Below are 24360 nucleotides of genomic sequence, written 5' to 3'. Positions count from 1 at the left end.
GAGAGAGGTGGTGAGAGGGGGTCAGGGGGAGGAAAAGAAAATGATCATTGTTTCCAATGAATAATGTTTGTAAATAACCAAATAAAATAATGTTTAAAAAAAAGTATGGTTATTTCCTTAAGCCAGCAATATTATATCCTATATCTTAGCTAGTTTTGTTATGTGAGAGTCTTCATTCTTCTTGGAATGAGTGTCTTCATCTGAGAAATGAGAGGGCTGAAATAGAAAACCAATTTCTTGATGCCTTTTTTGTTCTCTGATTTAGGGCTTTGTCAGAACAGCTAAGCTACCATTTGTGTAAAATTCTTACGCAGAAACTTGTTTTAATTATAAATTCAATCCAATAAGAATTTATTAATCACCTACAAGATGATGTATAATTCCATTGGATCTGCAATAGCGATTTAAAGGAAAAATAAAAAGTAACCCCTGTATTCAAGGTCCTTACTTTCTACTGGGAGGATACAGCATATTTTAAAAATATACAGGGATAAATGACCTAGGTAATCTAGTATATGATAAACCCAAAGATTTTAGCTTTTGAGATAAGAATTAACTATGTGAAAAAAAACTGCTGGGAAAACTAGAAAACAGTACATCAAAAACTAGATATAGACCAAAATCTCATACCCTTTATTAATATAAAGTATATTATTTAGACATAAAATATGATACCATAAATTAATTAGAGCAACATAGAATAATTTGTCTGTCTGATTTATGGAGAAGGGAAGAATTTATGACCAAATAGGTCTATCTCCTAGATAGAACATTCCAATATATATAAAATGAAGAAAATATATATATATATATATATATATATATATATATAAAATTAAAAGGGGGTTGTACAAATAAAACCAATGAAATTGAGATCAGAAAAGAAACAATAAACTGGGGAAAATTTTCAGTAAGAAATTTTTCTCATAAAGGTCTCATTTCTCTAATATATACAAAACTAAGTCAGATTTATATGAATCCAAGTCATTCAACAATTGACAAATGGTCAAAGAATATGAATAAGCACTTTTCAGATTAAGAAATAATAACTATCAATAATTACATGAAAAATGTTTTGGTTTTATTTTTAAGGATTACATAATTTAAACATAAAGCAATATTACTGCCACCCCAAACCCTCCCCCTGTTCTGGATTTATGTTGTTACTCTGCTCCCATGGAGAGAGCAGAACAGTCTTCATAGAAGCAAGTAATTCTCAATAACAATGCATTATACAATATTTAGAATGACTTATTCTTTAAAAAATGTACAATCAAAGTCCTGAAGATGCACTGTAGAACTTTGGGGATATTTGCCTCCAACATACTTTAGACTGCACATCACCATCACCATTCCAGTTTTTAAATCCTGAGTAAAGCTCCAACAGATAGATAGATAGATAGATAGATAGATAGATAGATAGATAGATAGATAGATAGATGAATAAATAAATAAATGAATGAATGAATGAATGAATGAATGAATGAATGAAGACATGCTAATCTCATCTCTTGGGGGGGGCAATTATCAAATCACTCCCTTTGACAAAAAAAGAAAAAAGCAACCAAGTTAAAAAACAAAGCACCAACAGTCCATTTAGAAGCATTTGCAGTGGACAATGGAACATCCAGATTCGGGGTACTCCTGCTTACTGATCCACATCTGTTGGAAGGTGGATAGGGAGGCAAGGATGGAGTCTCTGATCCAGATAGAGTATTTGCACTCAAGTGGGGCAATGATCTTGATTTTCATTGTGCTGGGGGCTAAGGCTGTAATCTACTTCTGGATTCTGTCATCAATGCCTGGGTACACAGTGGTACCACCAGAAGATATGGTATTGGCATACAAATACTTAAGGATGTCAACATCACAGTTCATGATTGAGTTGAAGGTAGTTTCATGGATTCCACAGGACTCTGTGTCTAAGAAATATGGCTGGAAGAGAATCTCTGTGCACTGGAACCTCTCATTGCCAGTGGGGATGACCTGACCACAGGGCGCTCATCACTCTTTTCCAGAGAAGAGCTGGATGCAGCAATGACCATCTCCTGCTCAAAGTTGGGGGCTATGTGACACAGCTTCTCCTTGATGTCACCCATGATTTTCTTCTCAGCTGTAGTGGTGAAACTGTACCCCATCTCAGTCAGGATCACAGCCATTCAGATCTAGATGGAGGATAGCATGGGGAAGGACATAACCTTCATAGATGGGCACAGTGTGGGTGACACCATCACTGGAGTCCATCACTATACCAGTGGTATGACCAGAGGCATACAGGGACAACACAGCCTGAATGGCAACACATAGCTGGTGTGTTGAAGGTCTCAAGCATGATATGTGTCATCTCTTCTCTCAGCTTTGGGGATCAGGGTGGCTTCTGTGAGCAGTATTGGGTGCTTTTCAGAAGCCACATGAAGCTCATTAAAGAAAATATGATGCCAGATCTTCTCCATGTCTTCCCAGTTGGTGACAATATCATGTTCAATGGGGTACTTCAGGGTCAGAATACCTTTCTTGATCTGGACCTAATCTCCTCTTTAGCTGTCTTTCTGGTCCTTATCCACCATCACACCCTGATGTCTGGAGTGCCCAGCAATGGAAGGGAAGATGGCCCGAGGGGCATTGTCTCCTACAAAACCAGCTTTGCACATTCCCAAGCCATTGTCAACAGTGAGCACAGCAATATCATCATCCATGGGGAATGTTAGAAGTGGAAAGTTTAAACCCTTAAGAGAGAGGAGGTGGTACTGCATCTGGAGGCAGTGGGAGGCAAGTGCATTCTGGGTGAAATAGCTCATAGCTCATTCAGATTTTTTTACAGTAATTTGGGTGTCTGAATTGAGGATGAATTGAAGAGGGGAAATACTGAAACCTAAAAATCTAATTTATAGACTGTTAAGATATTATAAGGGAGGGAAGATAAAATAATTCATGATCTTGACATAGGAAGTCTATTCCCATGTATGGAGAGATGGGACTGTTGTAAGCTTTGGGAAAATGTTTTTAGTGTCAAAATTTGAAATATTAACAAAGGTGATCAATAAGTTCAATTAATCAGAATAGCCCCTTCTCTGATCGTTCTGTCTACTGGAATTTGTACTGTACGTGACAGAAGGGGAGCTCAGACTAGAACAATGAGACAACTAAAAAAAGAGCAGAACTGATGGAAATAATTACAAAGATCCATGACAGTAATGCTGATTGTTCTTGTAACTGAACAAAATCCACTCCATTACACCAAGAGAGACAAATGGAGATTGTCTGCTCCTAAAAGGCAGGGAATATGTCTATTAAACTTGTCTTGAAAAGCATTCAGCCATGAATGTGGGTGCTAAATATCAACTTGTCAATTGAGAGGAGAATGTGTTTAGCTTTAAGAATCTATGGATAAATTCTAAAAAGAGTGATCAAAAGATTTTGCTGTCAAAAATACATTAGACCAGTTCACATTTGGTCATCTCATAAAGTCTAAGAACCCATCCTATGATAACATTTTAGTTATTTTCTGTCTTATTAACAACTCTAAGACAGAAGGGCAAGAATTAGGCAAACAGGATTAAGTGAATTGCCCAAGGAGACACATCTACAAAGTGTCTGAAGTCAAATTTGAACCTAAGTCTTCCCAACTCCAAACCTAGTGCTCTAGCCACTGTACCACTTAGCTGCCTAATTATAATGCTTTTAAACAATTTTTTGAGCACTGATACAATACGTTTTTATTGTTTCTACAATGGTAGGTCACAGACAAAGTGCAGAAAATTTGGACAGTGGCAACACATTTATAAATTTCATAAATTTATAGAATTCCAATGGTTTAACATTTTAAAATTTGCAATTTTTAAAAAGAAAACAAGTAACAAAAATGCAAATACCCAGATCGTTGGGGTGTTTTCTTAGTCTAATACAATAAACCTTTTAAAGAAAAGTTTGGTTTGAATACAATGCTTAATTAAAACCAATGTTCAAAAAACAAATCACACCCTTTTGTATATCTCCCACATAATTTCATATTTAGTAACAAAAGTGAAAGCAATTTTATTTAGTATTAAAAGCCAATCCCTTTTTAACGCATGAATGAACAGCTATTCCTGTTGAAAGACCAATCATTGTATGTAAAACCATTCCAAACATCTAAAATGATACTTGATAAAATATAACATATATAATTACAAAGGAAACCAATTATTTTGAAAGTCATTAAAATGGAAAAACAAAACAAATTCATAGACCTCAGGTTAAGAATCCCTGTCTCAGGCTACAAAAACATATATATTCAGTGCCATTCTCCCCACCATTTTCACATCTCATCTTTCCCCAAGATCATCCTTATTGTTCTATTCTACTAGTATCCGCTATCTATACTATTCCATTAACTTCTCTATTCTATTATATCAGATTCTATAAACTTCAAAACATCATGGAATTCCCAGTTTTCATTATTACCAACATAATATAGATTTATAGGCAAGGTAGTAAGAAGGTAAAAATTCAAAGGTCTCTTGCAATGGGGGAAAAAAAATACCCAATAAAGCTGATAGAGTTTAGAGGGACCATGGAAGCCAATCTCTCATCCTATAAATGAGGAAAGTGAATCTGAGAGACGTTAGAAACCCTGTATCATTGGAAATGAAAAATTTTGTATGTAGGGTAGTGATAATGGTATTAACTTTACTTTTTAGGTTAGACCAATCGTGACATGGTAGGGAGAGTATAAGTAGCCCTGGGTCAGTAACTGATGCTTAGGACAGAGTTTGTTTTGCTGATGATCCCATCTTCATATTGTTGGTTCTCAGAAGTAGGTTCCTGCTTTTTTTAACCTCTGATAATGTGAAATTGATTATTAATTTTTACTATTCTTTTAGAAATCTTACCTTTTGTCTTAGAGTCAATATCATGTCTTGGTTCCTAAGTAGAAGAGCAGTAAGGACAAGTAAATGGGGGGTTAAGTGAGCTGCCCAGGGTCACACAGCAATGAAGTGTCTGAGGTCATATTTGAACCCATGACATCTCATCTATAGGCCTAGCTCTCTATTCACTGAGTCACCCAGCTGCCCCATTGATAATAGATTTATAGTTGAGATTTGTTCATTATAAAAATAACTATTAATCATGGAAATGTGGGAAAAATTTCTGAATTGATTAATAAAATTAAATTTAAAAAAATAATAAGAATAACCATTCTAAGCAAGTTTTAAGACTGTGAAGCCTAGATAATTATTGTGTAAATTCAATGCCATTCTTCAATGGTTGAGCAAAGCAAGATGCCAGCTGAGGGACATGAGAAAGATAGATGAAGGATGATTCAACCTGGTCAAAAGGTGTTTTCCTACTCCTGGAAGCCTTTGACAAAGGGAATAGAAGACTAGAGATATTCTGAACAATGTTCCAGGGAAGGGACTAACTATATTCCCCCTTCCATAACATCAGGAACTCTGGAAAGTCCCTGATCTGGGAAAACCCTGTGGGATTTATTCTTGCTAGAGAATGTTAGCCCAATTTGGGTTTTCCATTCACCATGATGGGTAAAAACTCATGGGCAGGTGATCAGATAGTGTAATTAAGAATAAATCACAATCCTACTTAGGGAAATATTTCTGGGCTTTATGTAACCATCAAATTGTACAAAAATATTCTTATTGCATCAGGGCTCTTTGGTTACTGAAGGATCATTGGCCTTTATTATTATTTTTTTTTTGCTTTGGAAAGATTTTATTTTTATCATCAATACAGAAGATGGGATAAGAGCAAAGAAACTGAAGGCAAGAAGACCAGTGAGGAGCTTATTATAAAAGTTCACGATACATAGTTGTTCCTCACTAAAGATCCTGAAGTAGAAGTTAGATGACTGCTTGTTGGGTATGGAAGGAAAAATGGTATCATAGACAGATCCATGGACTTGGAGACAGGAATAGCTTACTCCAAAGTTGGTCTTGGATTGACCTTTATTAGTAATAACCTATAGACTTGCCAATAAATAGATAAGCTCAGATGTTTTCTGCCTCAGTCTTTCATGATTGCAGATGTCTTGTGATGACAAAGCCTGTGCCAAGGCTGACCACAAATCTTCACAGGGGCTGGATTTCCTACTCTAAAGGCTTAATTTCCTTATAACTGAGTTGTCATGCCTGGACAAGTAGGGCTCCTGATACAGTAAAGAGTGCTTAGCCACAAGCCACATTTCTAAAGAACTTTACCATGTCCCAAGAATTGTAAAATAAATTGCCATACACTTGATCCTCACAAAAGATTGTAAGGTAGACAGGGTAGGTTGTATGATCAACAGGGGACAGAGGAAAATGAGCTAGATTTGGAATCAGAAAAATCATTATCGAATTCTAGCTTACTACTATGTGACTTTGGATAAATCATTTAACTTCACTGAAGTTGTTTCATTAGTTATCAAATCAGAGAGTTAGATTAGAGCCTGAACTCTCACTTTGTTATATCAATAAGGAATTTGTTGTTCAGTCATTTCAGTCACATCTGACTGTTCGTGACCTCATTGGGGGTTTTCATGACAAAAATGCTAGAGTGGTTTGCCATTTCCTTCTCCAACTGATTTTACAGATGAAGACCTGAGGAAAAGCAAGTTAAGTGACTTATCCAGGGTCACACAGCTAGTAAATGTCTGAGGTCAGATTTTAATTCAGAAAGCAAAGTCTTTTTTATTCCAAGCTTAATATTCTATCTACTGTTCCACCTAGTTGTCCCATCAATAAGGAAACTAAAATCTAAAGAGGTAGTGTAATTTGCCTCAGGTTGCATGGCTAATAATAGTTAAGACAAGATCTTGAATATGATGCTGGTCTGGATCCATATACAGTTTCCCTTGCCTACTATCCTGCTGTCTCTTTTGCTATACTTAGCAAGTACATGACAGAGACAGACAGACAGACACAGAGAAAGAAGAAGAGACATAGAAAGACTAGGAAAGAGATCAGAAAGATAAGAAAGAGGAGCAGAAACAGACAAAGAAAAGAGAGAAACAGAGACAGTAACAGAGAGAAAATAATAAGGAAAAACATGAATAAGGCACACTTTGTTTCCCACCTGCCATCACCAAAATTATGTTTAGGATGCCACAGTTCATGACTGTCCTGATTAATTATTGATGTCTTAGTACCTTAAGGCCATATGTGACACTCTAGAGGACTCTCGGCACCCATTTCCTAGGACTGTTGTGAGAACAAAATTAGAAAACATTTTTAAAAACTTAAAAAATCTTAAAGCACCACATAAATGTCTACAATTATAATTTGGTCATTAACTTAGCAGAATGAGTGCCTTTATTCAATTTCATGAAATGATGGTGGGTTAGCTCTAAAAGGTTCCTTGGGGATTGTTTTCCCCCTTGCATCATGGCGAAGTCTATAAGTTCCTTTGAATAATGTTTTCAAATGTAGAAAATAAAACCCATAGGATTGCAAAGGAAGCCAGTTAGATTAAAATACATTTGTCAACACTAATTTTTTAAGTTCACAGACTCTAAGCAAAAGCCCCTTTTTCTTGTTCAAGTACATTATTTTAAATATGGGAAACTGAGAGATGAAAAGATGAATTGATTTATCTAAGACCATGTGGAGATACAAGCTAGTGGCAAGGCTAGACTCTTGTCTCCTCATTCCCAACCTAGTTCTTTCCACCATGACATACTGATAAGATGATATGTTCTTCTTAAAGGTCTTAATGGAAACATAATGATCAATAATGAAACATGCATAACATTTGATTTAGTCTTAGCACAAAGCTACACATAGATGAAAAGGTCACAGTGAACTACATATTTATTAAATTCAATAAAATCTTCATTAACCAGAATGCTGAGGGATACTGGTTAATGGAGCTTTATGATTCTCCAAAGAATATACTGAAAATGCTTTCAGTTTTTATTCCTTGTTGACAATATTTCAAGACTACATTATCCTTGCTTTAGTATGCAAATAGAAACAAATATCATTGAATCTTGTTTGGCAAGAGATGCTTTTTCAGAAAGTCAGTCTTCATCCTCTATTTGGGGGTGATTCAGGATTATAGATGTAGAACATTAGGTATATGTCTTCTGACCTGAGATCACATCCTGAAAAGTAAGTAAACCACTGTTATAAGCTGGTGCTTTCTTCTTTTTCCCTTCTAGGTTCATCAAAAAGTGAGAAAAAACCAGTGATGACTAAAAAAAACAACAAAGATCTTGACTAATCAGGATGTTATCCATTGTTGTTCACCAAAATATAAAATAAGGTTTCTGAATGAAAACTAGTTTTTTTTTTCTTCACTCTGCTCTTCAATCATTTACACCCAATCATTTCTAATGGTCAAAACTTGGAGGCTTCTAAGCCAGGTTTATTCAGATTTGGTTTTCACTAGGCAAAAAGGATATAGATAAAGCCTCAAGAAGTGACTAGAGAGCTGTTCTCTGGATCTTACAGATTACCATGTCCTTTTCATGCCTGGGTAGATTTGTGCTAAGACGAAATGAAAAATAGGAGAAATGGGTTCAATTCCTGTCTCTGACACATACTAGCTGTTTGACCCTCAGCAATTCTGTAAGCCTAACTTATATAAACCATAGAAGAGGTCTTTCCACCATGGGAATTTTTTTTTTACCAATTTTACCAATTTAACAATTACCAATTACTTTTACCAATAAAATCACAGACCTTTAAGAAAAGAAAAAAAATGGTCATGAATGAATTGCTTCAGCATCCTGGTCTAGTCTTGTGCTTAGAAAGGAAATTTAATAGTCAATTTATACTTATCATGTGCCAGATACTGTGATAAACTCAGGAGATGAAAAAAGAGGCAAAAACATTTCCCCTATTTCAAGGAACTTACATTTGTTGGGGAATAATGACCTGTTAATAACTATTTATATGTAAGATCGAGTCAGATTAGATGGAAGGTAATTTCATAGAAAAGGCTTTTGGAGGTGGTGGGTGGAGAAAGTCCTACAGAAAATTAATCAATCAGCAATTCAACATTTATCAAATGCTTACTATGTTCCAGAGACTGTGCTAAGTCTTGAGGATACAAAAAGAGGTAAAAGACAGTCCCTACTGTTAAGGAGTTTACAATTTTATGGAGGAAACAATAGGCAAGTATATATACATATATGTATATATAACAAAACTACATAAAAGATAAAGAGGAGATAACTAGCCAAGCGAAGGCACTAGAGATGGGGAAGGCTTCTGATAAAAAATAGGATCTTGGTTGGGATTCAAAAGAAACTAGGCAAGTCAATAGGTAGGATTGAGAAGGGAAAGTATTCCAGACATGGGGAACAATGAGGGAAAATGTGCAGAACTAATAATGTCTTATTCCTAGAGAAGCCAGGAGTCCAGTGTCATTGGATCAAAGAGTAGTGGTGAGGGGTGAGGAGTAAGTTTTCAGAAGTCTGGAAAGATAGGAGCGGGCGAAGTTATAAAGGGCTTTAAAGGGACCATTTTCTATTTGATCCTGGAAGTGACAGGGAGCCAATGGAATTTATTGAGTAGGGGGATAAGGTGACCAGACCTACATTTTAGGAAAATCACTTTGATAGCTCAATAGAGGATGGATTAGAGTAGACAAGAGTTTAATATCTCAGTAATCTCATAGGCTTTCATGGTTCAATTATAATTTCTATATAAATGATTCTGAGATTGATATACTCCTATCCTACAGTCACCCAACACTAACTGCTCTCTCAGACATATTAAACTGGATGTCTGTAGGCAACTCAGGTCCAACATGTCCCAAATGGAACTCATTATCTTTCCCTCCTTTCTTCTTATCTTTCCAATTATTGCTGAGGGCACCATCTTGATCCTTCCAGTGACCTCAGTTTGCAAATTTGGTGTCCTCCTCAATTCTTCCCCCTCCCCCAATATATTCAAAACACTGAAAGATCTTTTCATTTCTACCTTCACATCATGTCTCATATACATCCCATTTTCTCACAGCTACTGCCCTAGTAGAGACCCTTGCCACTGCTGTTTACCTGGATTATAGCAATAGCTTTCTAAGTGTTTTCCCAATCAATCACCATTTTGACTCTTCAACTCATGAAAAGCTATTATTTACAGTCCTATAGTTCATTGGAAGAAAATTATTGAAAAAATGGGTGATTAACTCAGAGGTAGTTTAAAAATCAATATTTAACTAAATGGAATCAAGTAGTGGTAAATAATAACATGATAAATAAAAATACTGGCAAGTTGGAAAACAATGATTGAATAAAGGCTCATGGGGGGGAATAATTAGCCCCCCCTGCTGTTATTTTACATATTGAGATGTTTGCCAAAGTTTTATAAAGGGGATTTCTTCATATTTATAATTAAGTTATGATTTAAATTAGAGAACTGTAAGAGATAATGGGACCTGGAGTGAGAAGCACTATGTTCGTATCTTGCTTCTGATATTAATTGTATCATTATGAGCAAACATTTATTTGCAGAGGCTTTATACCATAAAATTTATCCCCATAAAATGCAGATAATGATATTTGTACTTCCTATCATACAAGGATATTGTAAGGAAAATATTTTGTTTACTTTCAAGTACTAGATAACTTGCTATTATTCAATATTTAGAATGTCAATGTCAATATGGTTTGGTCATTCCAGGAGTGGATCTCCTGTTTAGCAGGCCATTGGACATAGATTGTACTTTTAGAGTTAATATTTTTGTAGATTATATAAAATTAGTGCAATTCTTAGCAACTTCACCCTCTTTTCTGGCTGTTCTACCGTACACACTTTATTAGCTGAAGCAGAGGGCCCATATGGAGTTGAGGGTCATTTTATTCTCTTAACTTTTTATTCATTATGTGGCAGGTAATTAATAATAACTAAGGAAACAATCTGAGCTAAATAATTTATTAGCAAAACAAGCATTCCCTCTCTCCTTTCCCAACTCCCAAAACTTACTCATCCTGAGCCTAATTTGGAAAGCCCCTAATCTTTCCTCCAATTAGAAAATGGATTACCTAATTTTGTATTCTAGTTCATTGTTCCCTGTAAATTAATTAATGCATAAAAATCTGTCTCGCCCTATATTCAGAGTTCAGTGCCAAGTGGAGGAAATCTGTTTCTATTTTGTCATGGAATTGGCATGCATCGCTTAATTTAAATCAATCAAAAAATCAATCAGAAGCTCAAACCATTTTCAGTCACTTCTAATTCCACTTGCCACTTGCCACAATGGCTAAAGAATTCTTCTAGTAGCTAACATTTGGGTGAGGATCCAGTCTTTTGCTGAATCCATCAGTCAACACTCATTTATTAACTATATGTTTTGTGCTAAGCTCATAATTAAGTGTCAAGGCTACGAAAAACAAAGTGAAACAGTTCCTGCCCTCTCAGGGCTTATTCTCTTTTGAGGAAGAAAACATGCTCACATATGAATCTATGAAAAATAAATCAAAATAAACAAATGCAATGGGGGGATCCTCAAGGATTCAGGGAATCAGGAAGGACTTCATACAGAAGTAAGCAACTGAACTGAGCTTTGATGGAAACTAGTAGGATAGATAGGTGGTACCATGTATAGAGTATTGGACTTGAATTCTCAAAGACTTTTCTTTGTGAGTTCAAATCTAACCTGAGACACTCACTGACTCTGTCACTCAACAATGTTTGTCTCGGTTTCCTCATCTGTAAAATGAGCTGGAGAAGTTACCACTTCATTATCTTTGCAAAAAAAATGGGGTCACAAAGAGTCAGACATGACTGAAAAGACTGAAAAATAGCAAAGGGATTCTAAGAGGCAGAGATGAAGAGGGAGTACATTATTAGCATTGGAGAGAGTCATTGCAAAAATACAGAGAAATGAAAGATGGAGTATCATTTATGAGAAACATGATTGTTAGTTGGGTTGGCCTGTGGAGTTGTAGACAGGAGCAAGATTGTCAGAAGGTATACCAGGAGCATACCCTCAACCTTTCCTGATTGGTCAAAACAGGTAGAATAGCCATTCTACTGGATTAGTTGTCAAGAAACCTGAGCTACGTCCAAGCCATGTTGAGGCACTGGTGGAAGAGTTTTGTGTAAATTAGGAGAATCAAGAAACACTTTTGTTCCTGAAGGCCAGTAAGATATAAAACATTGGAAGGGGATTTATAGGCAGTGAAAAATTGAAAAGTTATACATCATTCAGTTTCAACTTTAGCTCTCAGTATGGACATTTGACCCAACTGCTCTCAAACTATAAATGTTAACTCCAGCACGTATCTAACAGCTATAATGGAAAAGAAATAGATAACAAACTAAAGAACACTGAGCCAGCTTTTCCTTGATTGTAACACAAAAGCATATTCCTGCTGCCTCAAGCTTTATTCTGTACAAACTGCTAAAAGTCATACACGATATGAACCAAGTATAAAGTGTAGCAAATGTCACCATTAATAATATCTCACATTTACATGTGCTTTAACATTTGTAAAGCATTTTATTTGTAGCAAACCTGGGAGGTAGATAGTACAGGAATGATTACCGATTTATAAATAAGAAAGAAGAAAAGAGAAAGCAGAGAGAAAAAGGGGAGAGAGAGGAAAATAGAGATGGAGAGAAGAGTAGAGGAAGAAATGGGGAGGGAGGGAGAGAAAAATACAGATGAAGGGGGAGAGAGAAACAGATGAAGAGAGAGGGAGAGAGAAACAGAGATGGAGAGAGAGAGACAGAGAAAAGAGAAAGAGAGAGACAGAAATAGATAAGGTGGGGAGGGAGAGAGGGAAACAGATGAATAGAGAGGGAGAGATAAACAGAAATGGAGAGAGAGAGACAGAGAGACAGAGAAATACAGATAGAAAGAAAAGGAGATAAAGAAAGAGGGAGAGATGAACAGAGATAGAGAGAGAGGGAGACAGAGAGAATCCTGGTTCTGGCCAAGGTAATGTAAAAGACTCACTATTAGAGCCAGTAAGGTTAAAGCATTAATGCCTAAGTTTCTAGTGGAGGATGGAAGGGGAAGAAAAAAAATCAAGATTATGACTGGGATGCATGTGGCAAGGTTTGCAAGTAGTGACCAAAAAGGGAAGGAAAATGAGGCTGCACTATATTAAGTAATTTGTCAATGAAAACACAGGGGGCACACATTTGAGGTAATATCCAAATCTATGTCTTTTAACTCAAAAGGCCAGCACTATCTACATTATGCCATGCTTTATTTCAATTGGCCCTCATGTAGAAACTGGCCTATGTAGAGTTTAACAAGGCTTCTTTCCCTCTTTTTTCCTCTTCTTTCACTAAATGGCCCAGTGGATAGAATGTTAATCCCCAAGTCAGAAAGAACTCAATTCAAATCTAGCCTCAGACACTTACTAGCTGTATTCCAGACTTGGCACTCTATCCATTGTACCATCTCCCTGCCCAAGAATGAATGTGATGCAGTAGGATTCAGAGAGGAGGGGTATCTGAATAGATGGGGGCACAAGCATAATTCTAATTGTGTAAATCTGCATTATCACTTTTAATCTCACTGACACACTTGCCCAATGAGAGGCAGAGTTGGAGACATCAAAGATTGGCAATACTATGAAAATCATAGAGAGTTATTTCCACTTTGGCAGTGAGTAGAATGTACAACTGCTACAGTGTGTCTGGGACTAGCCAGGACTAGGTTCTTAGGGTAAATAGGGTTGTTGGTAATACCACAGAGACTAATAAATGCCTGTGAATGGGCAAGTCAACCCTACCCAGAGTAGAAAAACACTAGTCCCATTCAAAATCAACTGAATTGTTAATGTGTTTTGAAGAAACATATCAAGAATGAAAATATGAAGTTGTTTACAAGGGTAAAAGGATCCAAACCCACAAAACCCATTAAAGAATAGTTGTTGGATTTTTTCAGTCTCTGAGAATTTAATTTGGACAATTTAAAGGCTAAAAGAATTAGATTTACATTATAATAGGGATTATCTTCACTTCCTCCCCTATTTAGAAAGGTGGTGAGCCTTGGGCTCTTGATAAGTTCATCATGATCTTCCCTTCCTAAAACTGGAAGATGACTATGCCATGGGAGATAACTGATTCCCTGTATAGCAACCCTGGGCACAGCCAGGTGGGCCAAGATACTAATATAAGTTGAGGTCTTTAAAAAAATTAACTAGTTATATGAAATAGATCCAGCAACCCTACTGATTTTGAAAATCAATTTGTCAAACTCTTATCACCCTCCTATTGTTTATAAAGCACTAGTTACTAATGGTAAAAACAAAACAAAAAACCTTATACAAACATCTTATAGTCATCTCTGGGAGATTGGCATAAAAGCATGCATACAGCTAAACATAACATAAGATAAAAGAAGGAAGCAAGTATTAGGAACTAGAGAAATCAAGGAAGGTTTCATGGAGAAGGTGGAACCTGAACTGAGTCTTGTAGAGACATAAAGATCTTGATAGTCAGCAATGAAGATGGATGGACAATACCCTGAAATGTTTTTCTATAGAGAAGCATGACTAAGTGATGTCACATACGTCCTGAAACATGAGATTTACCAATAATATTATTTGTTAAGAAAACAGAATCATAGATTTTGAGCTGAAAAGATGATAGAGTCCACTCTCCCTCATTTGGTTAATGTTCAATCATGTCCAATTCTTCGTGCCCCCATGGATTTGTCCATTGGATTTTCTTGGCAAAGATACTGGACTGGTTTGCCATTTCTTTCTCAGTGTATCTCCATTTTATAGATGAGGAACTGAGGCAAATAGGGGTTAAGTGACTTGCTCAGGATCACACAACTAGTAAGTATCTGAAGTTGAATTTGAAGTGGATCTTCCTGACTCTAGGCATGATGTGCTATCCACCTCACCACTTGGCTGCCTCATTGTATTGCCCCTTCATTTTAGAGATTAGGAATCTGAGGGTCTTAGATTTAATATCAACTACTTGGTGTTTGACTTTCTCTGGTACTCTCCAACATGCCTTCCTTCTCCCAAAAAATCATCATTTGAAAATCTCATTTGCAACAAGACTATGTCTTCCAGGTATCCATATTTTATCAGACCCCTTTGTCCATCTGAGCAAACCCTCTGGCTAGAGGGCAGAACCATGGGTTCCCATGCCTCTAGCTAAAAATGGAGCTCTGTTCATTTTTTCTCTCCATTTCCCATCAGCTGAACTGCTTTTGGATTTCTCTGGGTACTTTTTCTGCTCCCCCTTTTCATCTTCCTTTTGTGTATGGTCTCCCCCTCCCCTTAGATTTTGCTGGAAACTCCCTGAGGTCAATAACCGTCTTTATTTTTGTATGTTTACTCCTTGTGACAGGATGGGTGCTTAATAATTTTTAAATTGTTTTGTGCCTTAGCCACTACTCTAAGATAGAAGGACAAGGGCTAGGCAAACAGGGTTAAGTGATTTTCCCTCAGTCACACAGCTAGGAAGTGTCTACAGTCAAATTCAAACCCAGGTCCTCAAAACTCCAGGTCTAGTGCTATATCCACTGTATCATTGACTTGCCCCATAAATGAGGGGTTTTTGACTGGCTGATAACTTACCCAATGAGATAAGTAATAGAATCAGAACTTGAAACCAGGTCCACTAACTCCAAAGTACAGTGTTGTTATTATACCACACTGCCTCCTGTTATGCATCTCCTTTTCTTCCTCTAAAAGATTCTTGCTTATCTAGGAGGGACCCTTAGAAGTCAATAACCTTCCCAAGTTATCCTGTTGAAAAAATAATCTTTATATATTTTAGATACCTAGTAGTACTATATGTCATTTATTTTTATTAGATTCATTAGTATTATTAATTCCATCAGAAACACCAGTCAATGGGAAAGGTTAGGCAGCCTAGTTCAGTGGAGTCTAAAATGCAATTTTCCTTAGCAGTTGCCCTTCAGAAGCTTATCCCTACATAGCATGATCTGTGAGCTACCTGAAAGGGAATGGGGGACCAACTTGATGTGTCACATGTGCAAACTGCTAAGCTCCAAAGGGCAGCAGATCTGGAGAAATTCTTTGAAAATCTTAATCTTGTCTAAATTGGGACCAATCTGTTCAATGGAGAGATGAAAGCTAATAAGGCAGTTTAAGGTTACTAATTCATCTCTGAAGACTTTCCACTTGCCTCCCACTGTGGAGAGACAAGCCACTGATGCCTTTCAGTAAAAAACTGTATCTGTCAGCAGGTGTAACACAGCTGAGATGCCTGCTGAACACACCTGCCCCAGCTCAGCAGCATTTATCTGTGAACCTGAAATCTTGGAAGGAGATGGTTGGAAGCACACACTACAGTAAGCTCTTGGTTACCAGATCTGGTTGTGAGTCTTTTAATAGAAAATTACCATATTTATTGTAATCACTTGGGGGGGGGGGGCTAAAACAAAACCCAAAACAAACCTTTGCACTTTAATGTGCGACTGTCATCTAGTTACTAGAATGTCAAATAAACTATCTTTTGCTTAGGGTTCAAGTCTGAACTCCTGTCTATGTCCAAAATGATTGGAAAACTAATAGTAAATTCATGGACTGTATTTCTTTGTAAGTTACTGTGTCAGGAAAATAATTATTTTATTATTGCTTTCTGTTTGTTTAAGCAAACATTGATTGGAGCTCTCAAGAATCTGAAGGGTTGAGACCAGCAACCTGATGTGAATTGCAAATGAATTTCATATGCTAATTACTTAATACATGTTATTAAAGTGGGAGATCTTGCTTAAATCATAGCCTTGAGAGTAGAAGGCTTAACAATGGTATAATTCATAAATTGGTTGATTTCATGGCAGAAGACAATGTATAGGTTTCAGGTCAAAACATACATTTCCATATAGAATCTGTTAACATGCTCTCATTTTGGATTCTATTCAGGTCTTCTCCAATGGGGTATGCATTAGCTTTTAGGAAAATGAGAAGATTTTGTCTTTTTCTAACACCCTTTTTTGTGACACAAATGAATAGAGGGAAAAGGTCTATATTCTACTACTCCAATACCAGCTCTATTCAATACAATAATAATTTATTATTAAAAGCCAATATAGGAAGACAGAAGAAGAATAAGGCCATTGTGGAACATTCAAAGATATAATTAAAATACAAAGGTTTGCTTTGCTAAGCAAGCTACCTGCCTCTAAAATGGATTGATTGTTAGACTAAGATCCAAAAAACTTATATTCTTGAGAGGCAATGTAACATAACATAGGACCAGATCTCAGGATTGGACTTAACTTCAAATCAGATCTCAGTAACTGTTTATGTCATCAAGGGCACATCACTTAACCTTTCATTAAAAAATTAATGCTGACCTTAATAAACAGCATCAAAAATGAGTCCTTCCGAATACACAGTGGAATAAATAGGGTTGTATGTGAAACTCTGAACCTGTGTGATATAGTGCTACTTAACCTCAGGTCCTTCCATCTGTAAAATGGGGATAATAATATCTCAAGTCCCTCAATCACAGGGTTAATATTGGGCTTCAATGGAATGAAGTATGCAAAGTATGGTAAATCTTCTAGAAATGGTCTGACTATGTGACCTAAGGCAACAGAGTAGGTTCTTAGTAAATGATCTTTTTTTTAATCTTTGCTTTCTGTCTTAGTAATAACTCTAAGATAAAAGGGCAAAGGCTAGGCAAATGAGGTTAAGTGACTTGCTCACAGTCACTCAGCTATACCCTCTGGGTCTCAATATTCTTAACTATAAACTGAGGAAGTTGGACTAGAAAACTTCTAAGGTCCTTTAGAAGTCTAAGAAAGGACAAAGAAAAAAAGAAGGTTGTGAGTAAAAGAACAAAAAAAGGCATGAACCCTAAAGATGGAGGTTATAGAAATAAATCTTATGGATTATTGAAAGAATATTTTGGATAGACCCCAATCTTTTTCTATTTCAAAGGAAGCTGATAAAGGAAAGATACATAAATGAACTTTAATGTGCAACTTCTTCTGTACCTATGACTGTGCTATTCACTATGCTTTGAAGCTACTAAAAAGATATAGATAGTGTTCCCTAACTGGAAGTAGTTTATAGTTTAATTGAAGGGAGAAAAAAAAACAGGAGACAATGAAGAAGAGGGTATGATAATAGTATTTATAGCCAATATGCACAAAGCATTTATTCTAATTCAAGCCCCCAAATAACTATGAAATTTGATACTTGAGGCATTGCCATCTCTATTTTGCAGAGGCAAAAACTGAAACCAGGTAAAGTTAAAATACTTGTCATTGAACACATAAGCACTACATCTCAGAGGTAAGATTTGTAGCCTCCCAGTCAATCAGATTCAAAACCTTCATGTCACTCTCAACTCATTCTCACCCTCCTTATCGAATTCTTTGTCAAAGCCTGATTATTCTACCTTGAAAATAACTTTAGTATATGTACCTTTCTCTCCTTTAACACTGTTACCACTCTGTGGACTCTTATTCTTTCACCATCTAGACAATTGGTTGGTCTCCATTGTCCCACATCTTTCCCCATTCCAGTCTATTTTTCGTTCAGCTATCAAAAAACTCCAAAGTTCTCCATCACCTCCAGAATCAAATATAAAATCTTGTTTAGGATCCAAGAACCTTGATAATCTGGTCCTCCTTTACTTCTCTAGTCTTCTTCCCTGTTAGATGTCCCACCATACACCCATCATCCCAAGGGCACATATACCATGTACTCTGCAATTCAGCATCACTGGCTTCCCTGCTTTTCTTTGAATAACCCCCTCCCTCCCAATTCCTAGCATTTTCACTGGCCTTATCCTATTCCTAGAACACATTCCCTCCTCATCTCTTTCCTCCTAACTTCCCTGGATTCCTTTAAGGCTCACCTAAAATCCCAAATTATATAAGAAACCTTTCCCTCTCTCCTTTAATGCTGGATAATCTCTATTGATTATCTTTAATTTATCTTGCATATAGTTTGCTTGTCTGTAGCTATTTATATACTGTCTCTTCTGGCAGACTTGTGATATCCTCCAGATCAGGGTAATTTTTTTAAAATTTTCTTTGTAACTTCAGAACTTAACTTGGGACCTGGGACATAGTAGGCACTTAACAAATGTTTGTTGACTGGACAAATCCAAATGTAACATTCTATCCACTCTGCCAGCTTGCTTCTTATTATGGGGGGGGGGTCAGTGCTAACAGGAAAGCCATATTTCCTGGATAATTGCAAATGGAATTAGAGAATAGAGAGATTATCACAAGCAATTAAGACTTCACAGAGTTGGCAAGATTTGAACTAGGACTTGAAGGGATGGCTGTGCTATATGAATAGGTGGGAAAGAGAAAATCAGAAGAAACAATCAATAAAGATAAAGAAAGAAAAGACCTTGAGAAAAAGTCCAAGGCTCACAAGAATTGTATAATCCACAAAATATCTATTAAAAGAGTTCTACATAAAGGTTCTGGACAGATTTTTCAGTTGAATTGAGTGCATTTGGGCCCAGCAATTCCAATTTAATAAGCATATACTAAACCCCCAATTAAGTGCAAAGCATGATGTGATTCTCTTGTATGGGAATCTAGCCTTGATTTTGCCCTTGGATCAAGTGGGTGAAACCAAGCCTCATAGCATATTTTTCAAGCTCATAATTATTGTCCTAGAAACCAGCCACCTCTTTTAAAGAGCAGAATGCTCAAATCTACTGTTTGTAGCCTGTCACCATCTTTAGTATGGCAGAGTTCAGGGCCACCACATCTTGTGTGGCAGCCTTCCCAGAAAAAATAAAATAAATTGTAAAAGATGCCATTTTAACAATTATGCTAATCGTCTTTTGTTCATGATGGTCCATCATATTTGGAAAGTACTCATTCTCTGTTCCAGTGCTGATTCAACAGTTCATTCCATGGCAATTCGGTTGTAATATGTCAACAGTTTCATCTACATTAATAACTTCCTATTGCCAAGGTCCCATAATTAAGAGGCTCATTTTGACAGAATTGTTACAGTCCTGCCACTTAGAAAGGAGAAAGAGGGAAGGAGTGAAAAAGCAATTTATTTTCCTAATGTTAAGTGTTTGCATATGTAGCAGACACCAAATACCTGTAGCCTCTGTATTTTGCAAGTAAACAGATTGGAATTACCAACTGTAATGTTTCATTTGACTGGCACAATGTGATATACTAACAAAATTACACCACAAAATTCATTTTATTTGGAGATAAATAAGAGCGGCTGTAATATAATGGTAGGAGTGCTGGTCCTAGTGTCAGGAAAACAGGTTTAAAAACTTGTCTCTGGTAATAAGAAAAAAGACTTGTACAGGAATATTCATAGCTGTGCTCTTTGTGATGGCAAAAAATTGGAAAATGGGGGGATGCCCTTCAATTGGGGAATGGCTGAACAAATTGTGGTATATGTTGCTGATGGAATACTATTGCACTCAAAGGAATAATAGTGGAGGAATTCCATGGAGTCTGGAACAACCTCCAGGAAGTGATGCAGAGTGAAAGGAGCAGAAGCAGGAGAACATTGTACACAGAGACTGATACACTGTGGTACAATCCAACATAATGGGCTTCTCTACTAGCAGCAATGCAATGATCCAGGACAATTCTGAGGGACTTACAAGAAAGAAGCTATCCACATCCAGAGAAAGAACTGTGGGAGTAGAAACACAGAAGAAAATCAACTGCTTGATCATGTGTGTTGAAGGGGATATGATTGGGGATGTAGACTCTAGATGATCACCCTGGTGCAAATATCAATAATATGGAAATAGGTTCAAAATCAACCAAATAAAAAAATAATAATATGCATATAGGTCTTGATCAATGATATATGTATAATCCAGTGGAACTGCTTATGGGATAAGGGGGGAGGAGAGGAGGGAAAGAACATGAATCTTGTAACCATGGAAAAATTCTAAATTAATTAATTAAATAAAAAATTTTAAATAAAAAATAAAAACTTGTCTCTGACACAGTCACCATGTGGACAAATCACTTCTTTGGAGACGAGTTAATCATGGACATGATCTCTTTGACAGAAGGAGTTTCTTTACCTGAAATTCTTTCAAAGACATAGTTATAGGCATTTGGCATATTAATAATGCTGAGGAAAAACAGATTTGTTTGTTGCTCACATTTAATTCAATTGAACAAATATAGGGTGCATCAAGAGCTTTAATTGTTTAAAACCACTAAGAAATATTGGAAAATGAGAGGATGCCCATCAATTGGGGAATGACTGAACAAATTGTGGTATATGTTGGTGATGGAATACTATTGTGCTCAAAGGAATAATGAACTGGAGGGATTCCATGTGAACTGGGAAGACCTCCAGGAAGTGATGCAGAGTGAGAGGAGCAGAACCAGGAGAACATTGTACACAGAGACTAATACACTGTGGTATAATTGAATGTAATGGACTTCTCCATTAGTGGCAATGCAGTGATCCTGAACAACCTGGAGGGATCTACAAGAAGAACCACTATCCACGTTCATAGGAAACACTGTGAGAGTAAAAACACTGAAGAAAAACAACTGCTTGAATATATGGATCAAGGGGATATGATTGGGGATGTAGACTCTAAATGAACATCCTAGTGCAAACAACAACAAGGAAATAAGTTCTGATCAAGTACACAAGTAATACCCAGTGAAATTGTGCGTTGGCTATGGTAAGGGTGGGTGGAGGGGTGGGAGGGAGTTAAAGTGAGTATTATAACCAAAAATAAAAAAAAAAAAACAGAAAAAAAACACTGAGACTTTGGGGTCACTGGTTATGAACTACCTATCCTATGCCTGGCAGGATTCAAAGACAAAAACGAAAACAAACAAAATAATCTATGCACTTGGGTATTCCAGATAATGGAGTGATTCCCTTGTCTATTATGACAGCAGTCAAAATATCCTCTCCCTTAAGTAATTGTCTGAAAGGAGAGGAAGGATTTAGAGTCTTTTGGGTGAAAATAACATATGCACATGTTAGAAAATATAAACTACTAGTCTAAGACTCTCCTGAACTGTATGACCCTGGGCAAGTCACTTAACCCCATTTACCTGGTCCTTTCTACTCTTGTATCTTACAAATGATACTAAGGTAGAAGGTAAGGGTATAAAAAAATTAGAAAATAAAGTAGATGCAAAGTAATTAGGGGCAACTTGGCTGGGCAAAGACTTCTAACAGCTGAATAAAGTAGGAAAGATCTCATAGTAGAAGACGCATGATCTAAGCGAGGGAATCAACCAAGTGTTGAGTGAGGAGGGCTTGGACAAAAGCCTTTATGAAGTCACAGAGACAGAAGGTAGGATATTTTATTACAGAAGAAAGGAATAGTCCAACTTAGCTGGAACATCAAGCTTGTGAGGGTTACAATGTAAAGTCATTCTAAAAATAAACGTTATATGAAACAAAACTAACAATTATCACTGATGTTATTTTCTGCATCCCTAGTCCTCCACTTCTTTACAGAATGGAAGGATATATTTTCTCTTTGGTTGTCTGGAATCAAGATAATTTGGTACAATTAATCAAAAATCACAAAATTTATGAATTTGAGCATTAGAAAAAAATATAAGAAAACAATGATAGATAATCATAGCATTTACACAATGCTTTAACATTTATAAAGTCTTTCATGGTCATTTCATTCAACACTCATAGCAACTATGTGAAGTGTCATTAGTAAACCCATTTTATATCAGAGGATATTGAGAATAGTGGAGGTTAAATTATTTTGCCAAGTTTAAGTATCTGTGGAAGGATTCAAATCCAAGTCTTCTTAAGCATAAATCTAGCACTCAAGATTCAAATTCAAGTCTTACTAGCTGTAAATCCAACATTCTTTCCATTGCCACCTCAATGACCAAAGTACTTTATAGCAGTATCAGATTCAAAGAGAAACAGAAGATCCATGTAGAACACATATTGATTCAAAAAACCACAATAACATCATCTAAGTTCAATTTTATTTTATTTACTTTATTCAGTAGTTCCCTATTACATTATAATCTGATTTGGGACACTGAGAGGAAGCATGAGTTTCATACCTCTATTCTGCATGTATTATTATTATTTGGTTCTCATAAAAAGGCTATGAGATAGGTGCTACTATAATCCCTTTTTTATATAAGTTTAGTGACATATCCAGGATCATACTGCTATTATGTCTGAGGTTGGATGTGAATTTAGGTCTTGATGGAAAGTCTGGCACTCTATATACTATGCTACCTACCTGCTAAAATGAGGATATTAAAAAAAGAATTCTTGAAAAAGTAAAAGATATACACACCAATATTAATTGATACAAGTTAAGATAATGAAAGAATGAATAAAAAAGCATTCACTAAATGTGCCAGGCAAAACAAATGCATGTCATACATATGTAGATTTATGTATAAATACATATATACAAATTTGCTAACAATAATTAATTTTTGCTTCTTTCTAAGAAATTATCCTTAGCATTCCAGATAATGGGGTAATCCCTTGCTTATTACCAGAACAAATCCAAAACTACCTCTCCTTTAAATAATTGGGCTTAAAAAGAGTAAATAGGCTAAAATTCTAATATGTAAAAAAGGACATGATTAACTTTCCTTTAGATGATTGCCTTATATAACTGAAAGTCCCTGACTCAAATGACTGTCTTATGGGGAGAAAAGCAACTTATAATTTAACATGAGAAAAAAAAGAAAAAAGTTTGAAAATACTAGCTCATTTGTCCAAATGTTTTAATAGTTAGCTTAATTAAAGGGAACAATAGAGAAAAAAGTGTCAGACATGACATGAGTTTTTTACTATTACTTTTAAGAAAAGGGGTGATTATAATAGATAGAGTCAGCATGAGTGGCAAAATAATAGCCTGCAGCTGGAATATGAAAATTAAACTGGAAGAGCAATTTTTAAAACATCTATCTATCCATCTATCATCTATCTCTATCTATTCATCCATCCATCCATCCATCCATCCATCTATCTTGCTATGTATCTAAGTATCTATGTATGTATCTGTCTGTCATCTGTCTTATTTCTCTCTCTGTCTCTATCTCGCTGTGTCTTTCTCTTTGTGCACAGAGCACTGGGCTTGGAATCAGGAAGACTTCATCTTCATGAGTTCAAATCTGGCCTCAGACACTTAGTTGTATGACTGAAGACAAATCACTTAATCCTGTTTACCTCAGTTTCTCATCTGCAAAATGAGCTGGAGAAGGAAATGGCAATCACTCCAATATCTTTGCAAAGAAAACCCTAAAATAGGGTCATGAAGAGTGAAAAATGCCTGAAAAGACTGAATTTCAAAAACCTGGATTAAGAATGGATCTAAGTTCAAATCTATCCTCACACACTACCTAGCCATGTGACAATGGGAAGTTATTTAACATCTTTGTCCCTCAGGTTCCTAATCTTTAAAATTTAATAGCAATTATAACTATTTCTCAGGTCTGTTGTGAGGATCAACTAAGACTGAAGAAGAAAAGTGCATTTCAAACCTTAAAGTA

General features: G+C 36.2%; 1 pseudogene; it reads right to left on the bottom strand.

The window, feature by feature from the left end:
• Positions 1 to 1596: 1596 nt before the first annotated feature.
• LOC100022238 (actin, cytoplasmic 1-like) lies at positions 1597 to 2696 on the bottom strand (annotated as a pseudogene).
• Between the last annotated feature and the right edge of the window lie 21664 nt (positions 2697 to 24360).

This window comes from Monodelphis domestica, chromosome 6, assembly GCF_027887165.1.
Source record: "Monodelphis domestica isolate mMonDom1 chromosome 6, mMonDom1.pri, whole genome shotgun sequence".
Taxonomy (NCBI): Eukaryota; Metazoa; Chordata; class Mammalia; order Didelphimorphia; family Didelphidae; genus Monodelphis; species Monodelphis domestica.
Note: the sequence above shows the minus strand (reverse complement) of the source record. Positions and strands in the feature narration are given on the sequence as shown.